Source organism: Macaca mulatta, chromosome 3 (assembly GCF_049350105.2).
Source record: "Macaca mulatta isolate MMU2019108-1 chromosome 3, T2T-MMU8v2.0, whole genome shotgun sequence".
NCBI lineage: Eukaryota > Metazoa > Chordata > Mammalia > Primates > Cercopithecidae > Macaca > Macaca mulatta.
In genome coordinates this window covers 71,840,648-71,847,304 of record NC_133408.1, presented here as the reverse complement: position 1 = coordinate 71,847,304, position 6,657 = coordinate 71,840,648, and the positions used below count along the sequence as shown (strand labels likewise).

Here is a 6,657-nt window from a genome sequence, read left to right as displayed (position 1 = left end):
GTTTTCCTATGTTTCTACTGGGTTGCCTTTTCTTTATCGATTGGCTGGAGTTTATATATTATTGACATAAGTCCTTTGAGACTTGTAGGCGCTACAAATGTATTTTCCTCTCTGTGGCTTTTTAGTCTTTCAATTATGTCTTTTTGACAGCAAAATTTCAGTGTGGTCAAATATTAATCTATTAGTCTTTTCCTTTATGATTCATGCATTTTTTTTTTTTTTTGAGATGGAGTTTCACTCTTGTTGCCCAGGCTGGAGTGCAATGGCATGATCTCGGCTCACTGCAACCTCTGTCTCCTGGGTTCGAGCGATTCTCCTGCCTCAGCCTTCTGAGTAGCTGGGATTACAGGCATGCGCCTCCACACCCTGCTAATTTTGTATTTTTAGTAGAGAGGGGGTTTCACTGTGTTCATCAGGCTGATCTTGAACTCCCGACCTCAGGTGATCTGCCCACCTCGGTCTCTCAAAGTGCTGGGATTACAGGTGTGAGCTACCGCGCCTGCCCTGATTCATGCTTTTGAAATACAATTTAACAGATCTTTTCCTAATTTGATGTCCTGAAGGTATATGTCTCTCTTACCTTCTAGATTAGTGCTGTCCAATAAAAACAGGAAGCCACATATACAATTTAAAATTGTCTAGTATCCACATTAAGAGAACAAAAATAATCAGATAAAACTAATTTTAGTAATGTTTAACTCAGTATAACCAAATTATTATTTCAAAATTTTAATGTTAAAATTGAGATTATTTTTAGGATTTTTTCCTACTAAGTGCTTAAAATTCAGTGCAAATTTTACACTTAATAGCACATCTCAAGTGCTCAATAGCCATACATGAACAGAGCAATTCTAAAAGATTTATTGTTTTTACCTTTTCACATTTAGGTCTATGGTCTATCTGCAATTGGTTTTATTATTATTATTATTATTGAGGCAGAGTCTCACTCTGTTGCCCACGCTGGAGTGCGGTGGTGCCATGTTGGCCAGGCTGGTCTTGGACTCCTCACCTCAGATGATCCGCCCCCCTTGGCCTCCCAAAGTGCTGGGATTACAGGCATGAGCTGCCGCACCCAGCCTAATTTTTGTACTCTTAGTAGATACAGAGTTTCACCATGTTGGCCAGGCTGGTCTCGAACTCCTGACCTAAAGTGATCCACTCACCTCAGCCTCCCAAATTGCTAGGATTACAGGCATGAGCCACCACGCCCAGCTGATTTTTTCTAATATCAAAGTAATCACCAGGGTCTTCCCTTTTCTTTTGATTCATTTATTTTCTTGGTTCTGAAATGTTTTTTAAAAATATGAAATGCTTAATGAATTTGTGTGTCATCCTTTCCCAGGTACCATGCTCATCTTCTCCACGTCATGCCAATTTTAATTTATGTGCTGCTGAAGTGAGCACTGGTTCTGGATTTATTAGTTAATTTATTTTTGAGACAGGGCTTCACTGTGTCTTCCAGGCTGGAATACAGTGGCATGATCGTGGCTCACTGCAACCTCCGCTTTCCAGGGCTCAAGCAATCCTCCCGCCTGGGCCTCCCAAAGTGTTGAGATTACAGGCATGAACCACTGTGCCCAGCCTGGAATGTTTAACTGCTGACTTTGATGCCTGGTTTTGGTTGTGCTAGATACTCCCACTACTTTTTTCTTTAAAAATTACTGGTTTGTTCAGCTCCTTAAAAATATCTTTGGTGTTTTAGACATCAAAATATGTGAGGCCAGGTGTGGTGGCGCATGCCTGTAATCCCAGCATTTGGGGAAGCCAAGGTGGAAGGATCTCTCAAGCCCAAGAGTTCAAAACCAGTCTGGGCAACATGGTGAGACCCCTGTCTCTACAAGAACTAAAAAATCAGCTGGGTGTGGTGGTGCTCGCATGTAGTCCCAGCCCTTGGAAGGCTGAGGCAGGAAGATCTTGCTTGAGCCCAAGAGGGCGAGGCTTTAGTGACCCATGATCATGCCACTGCACTCCAGCTTGGGTGACAGAGTGAGACCCTGTCTCAAAAAAAAAAAAAAAAAAAAGTAGATTAATAAACGGAGAAACATTTTCTATGCTTCAGGTAACTTTAAAAATTAGGCCTAATCTTGACTGGGCATGGTGGCTCACACCTATAATCCCAGCACTTTAGGAGGCCGAGGCGGGTGGACTGCTTGAGGTTGGGAGCTTGAGACCAGCTTGGCCAACATGATGAAAGCCTCTCTCTACTAAAAATACAAAAATTAGCCTGGTGTGGTGGCAGGCATCTGTAATCCCAGCTACTTGGGAGGCTAAGGCATGAGAATCACTTAAACCTGAAAGGCAGAGGCTGCAGTGAGCCGAGATCGTGCCACTGCACTCCAGCCTGGGCAACGGAGTGAGACTTGATCTCAAAAACAAAAACAAAAAACAAACAAAAAAAAATTAGGCCAATTTTTATTTACAGTTTACTCTTTAGTTTTCGTCAAAGCAGTTTTTTGGTTTTTTGGTTTTTTTTCTTTTGAGACGGAGTCTCTCACTGTCACCTGGGTTGGAGTGCAGCCGTGTGATCTTGGCTTACTGCAACCTTCCAGGTTCGAGCGATTCTCCTGCCTCAGCCTCCCAAGTAGCTGGGATTACAGGCGCCCACTACACCCAGCTAATTTTTTGTATTTTTAGTAGAGATGGGGTGTCACTGTGTTAACCAGGCTGGTCTCAAACTCCTGACGTCATGATCCACTCGACTCGGCCTCCCAAAGTGCTAGGATTACAGGAATGAACCACTGTGCCCAGCCCATCAAAGCAGTTAACTAGCATTTAGAGTAGATGGCCAGGCATGGTGGCTCTGGCCTACAATCCCATCATCTGTTTGGGAGGCCAAGGTGGGAGGATCACTCTAGTCTAAGAGTTTGAGACCAGACTGGCAAACATAGTGAGATCCCTCTCTCTACCAAAAAAAAACAACAACAACAACAACAAACAAACCCAAATAGCCAGGTGTGGTGGTGCAAATGTGTAGTCCTAGCTACTTGGGAGGTTGAGGCAGAACTACTTGAGCCCAAGAGTTTGAGGCTGCAGTGAGCTATGATTGTGCTGCTGCACTCCAACCAGGATGACAGAGCGAGACCCTGCCTCAAAAATAAATAAATAAAATCAAATAGACAATAGAATCTTCTGAGCTTTTCACCCTTTCCACAGGGTATAGGTGTCTGCAAGAAATAGTGAATGTTACAGGTAGACATTTTTCATTGCAGCATAACTAGGATACCTTTTCTAACCATGTTTCTGTGCAGACGTAAATTCAGGCATCGTGCAGATGGCTCAGTTTGAAGGGCCTTTTCTTTTCTTTTTTTTTGAGGCGGAGTCTTGCTCTGTCGCCCAGGCTGGAGTGCAGTGGCGTGATCTTGGCTCTCTGCCACCTCCACCTCCCAAGTTCAAGTGATTCTCGTGCCTCAGCCTCCCAAGTAGCTGGAATTACAGGTGCATGCCACCACACCCAGCTAATTTTTGTATTTTTAGTAGAGACAGGGTTTTACCATGTTGGCCAGGCTGGTCTTGAACTCCTGATCTCACATGATCTGCTAACCTTGGCCTCCCAAAGTGCTGGGATCACAGGCATGTATCACTGTGCCTGGCTGATACCCTCCTCTTAAGTCTGGATTAGACCTGCTGGCTTGCTTCTTTTGTTTTGTTATGAGACAAGGTCTTGCTTTGTCCTCGAGGCTGGAGTACAGTTGTGTGGTAGTCCACTGCAGCCTCAACCTCCTGAGCTCAAGAGATCCTCCCGCTTCAGCCTCCCGAGTAACTGGGATCACAGGCACATGCCACAGCTTCCACTTAATTTTCTGTAGAGGCAGGGTCTCACTATGTTGCCTAAGCTGGTCTTGAACTTCTGGCCTCAAGTGATCTTCTCACTTTGGCCTCCCAAAGTGCTGGGATTCCAGGCATGAGCCACTGTGCCTGACAAGAAATAAGAAGGTTTAATTTATTGGTGTGAGCTGTCCAGTTGCTTACGCTGAGAGCTGCTGATGTAAGGGGGTTGAGGGCTAGGGTGAGAAACCGTGATCCTTTCGAGCTTCTCTGCACCTCCACCTTCTGGAAAGGGCAGGGTCCCCAGGGTCAGACTCCCTGCTAGCTCTTGGTTGGCCCTGACTCAACACCCTTCTGACTTGTTGTCATTGTGGTTCCTGGCATGTGTCACCAAGCACTATTTTTTTTTTTTTTTTGAGTCAGGGTCTCACTCTGTTGCCCAGGTTGGAGTGCAGTTGTGCAGTCTCAGCTCACTGCAACCCTGACCTCCCAGGCTCAAGTGATCCTTCTGCCTCAGCCTCCAAAGTAGCTGGGATCACAGGTGCCCGCCACCAGACCTGGCTAATTTTTGTATTATTATTATTATTTTAGATATACTGGGTATCCCTATGTTGCCCAGGGTGGTCTTGAACTCTGGGGGGTTCCTCCCACCTCAGCCTCCCAAAGTACTGAAGTTACAGATGTGAGTCATCACCACTCAAGCAGAGCTTTTTAAAAACCAAATTGAGATTTTATTTCAAATTTAAAACAAGATTTTAAAATGTTTAAATTAGGCTGGGTGCATTGGGTCACACCTGTAATCTTAGCACTTTGGGAGGCTGAGGCGGCAGGATTACCTGAGGTCAGAAGTTCGAGACCAGCCTAGCCAACATGGTGAAACCCTGTCTCTACTAAAAATACAAAAATTATTTGGGCGTGGTGGTGCATACTTGTAATCCTAGCTACTTGGGAGGCTGAGGCAGGAGAATCACTTGAACCCAGGAGGTGGGGTTGCAGTGAGCCGAGATTGTGTCACTGCACTCCAGCCTGGGCAACAGAGTGGGACTCTGTCTCAAAATAAATAAATAAATAAAATATTTAAATTATTTTCTTAGCTGGGCATGGTGGTGTGCACCTGTGGTTCTGGCTATTTCGGAGGCTGAGGCAGGAAGATGGCTTGAGCCTGGGAGATAGAGGCTGCAGTGAGCTACGATCATACCACTACACTCCAGCCTGGGTGACAGAGCAAGACCTTGTCTCAAAAAAAAAATATTTTTTTCCTCTCAGTCCCAGGTATTCTAACAAGCCTTGACGGCCCCGTTTTGAGATTATAGCCTGTGGCAAGGGCCTGGCAAACAGGTTCTCTGTGCAGAATTGAGGTCATTGTGGAGTAACATCTCCTTGGGCTGCATCAGCCTGTGGGTGAAAGTAAAGTTGGGTGCGGTGGCTCTCCCCTGCATTCCCTGATGCTTTTAATATCCTGAATCCTCTACCCCACTCTGCACGAGCCACATTGACACTCGTGCACCAAGGTACATGGTGTAGCCCCAGTGCCCACAGGATCGCTTATAAGAACTGCTCCTTCAGCCCCACCTGTGGCCTCTCCTTTTCCCGGGTGAAGTCTGGTTCCTGATGTTCATGCCACGCTCCTTCTCACCAGGGTGCACACGCATCACTGCCTCCAAAACACCTGATTGAAACCTGTTCCTGGTGGGGCCACCTCACCTCTCCAGGATGGCTTTCTCTGAAGCCAGTTCTTCCATCACAGTGGAAGTAAAGAAAATTATGAAAACTGGCTGGGCTCACACCTGTAATCCCAGCACTTTGGGAGGCCAAGGGGGGCAGATCACTCGAGGTCAGGAGTTCAAGATCAGCCTGGAGAACATGGCAAAACCCTGTCTCTACTAAAAATACAAAAAATGAACTGAGCATGGTGGTGCGCCTGTAATCCCAGCTACTAAGGAGACTCAGGCATGAGAATCACTTGAACCCGTGAGGTGGAGGTTGCAGTGAGCTGAGATCTTGCCACTGCACTCCAGGCTGGGCGACAGAGCAAGACTGTCGGAAAAAAAAAAGAAAAAGAAAAAAAGAAAATTATGAAAACTCTCTCTTGAATATATGGGCACCTCCTGAACAGGGAGGTGGCTGAGGGGAGGTCCTGGCAGGTGGGACAGGGTATCCTGGCAGGGTGGGAGCTGAGACTTCAGTGTATTCAGTGTCTGGACCTCAGTGGTGCCCTCTGTGACAAGTATCCATCTGCATCCACTGACTTATATGGGGGATCCTGGAGAAAAATCAATAATATGGTTTGGCTGTGTCCCCACCCAAATCTCATCTTGAATTTTAGCTCCCATAATCCCCACATGTTGTGGGAGGGACCCAGTAGGAAGTAATCAAATCATGGGAGCGGGTTTTTCCCATGCTGTAGTGAATAAGTCTCATGACATCTGATGGTTTTATAAAAGGTCAGTTCCCCTGTACATGCTTTCTTGCCTGCTGCCATGTAAGATGTGCCTTTGGTCTTCCTTTGCCTTCCATCATGGTTGTGAGGCCTCCCCAGCCATGCTGAACAGAGTGTCCACCTCTTTCCTTTATAAATTACCCAGTCTCAGGTATGTCTTTATTAGCAGCATGAAAATGGACGAATACAACCAACTTCAATAGCTTAAGTGGGTCCAGCCACCACTCCAAAAGATAAAGGATTATAAACCATAGTGGCCTCCACACAGTGCTAACTCAGCATATGTGCAGAGTATAAGCTGTGGGGCTATGGTGGCCTCCACCTAGATTTCAAACGTATTGAGCAGCCGGGAAGTCCCAGGCAGAAGTTTGTCCCAGAGGTGGAGCTATTGCAGAAAGCCCCCACCAGGGCAGTGCCTAGTGGAGCTGTGAGAGTGGGGCCACCTCTGAGAT

At 46.2% G+C, this 6,657-nt stretch overlaps 1 non-coding gene across 1 annotated transcript; it reads right to left on the bottom strand.

The window, feature by feature from the left end:
- Window positions 1-1,297: 1,297 nt before the first annotated feature.
- LOC114677170 (U6 spliceosomal RNA) lies at window positions 1,298-1,404 on the bottom strand. Its single transcript, XR_003728474.1, has one exon. It is a non-coding gene; the product is annotated as a U6 spliceosomal RNA (small nuclear RNA).
- Window positions 1,405-6,657: the final 5,253 nt, after the last annotated feature.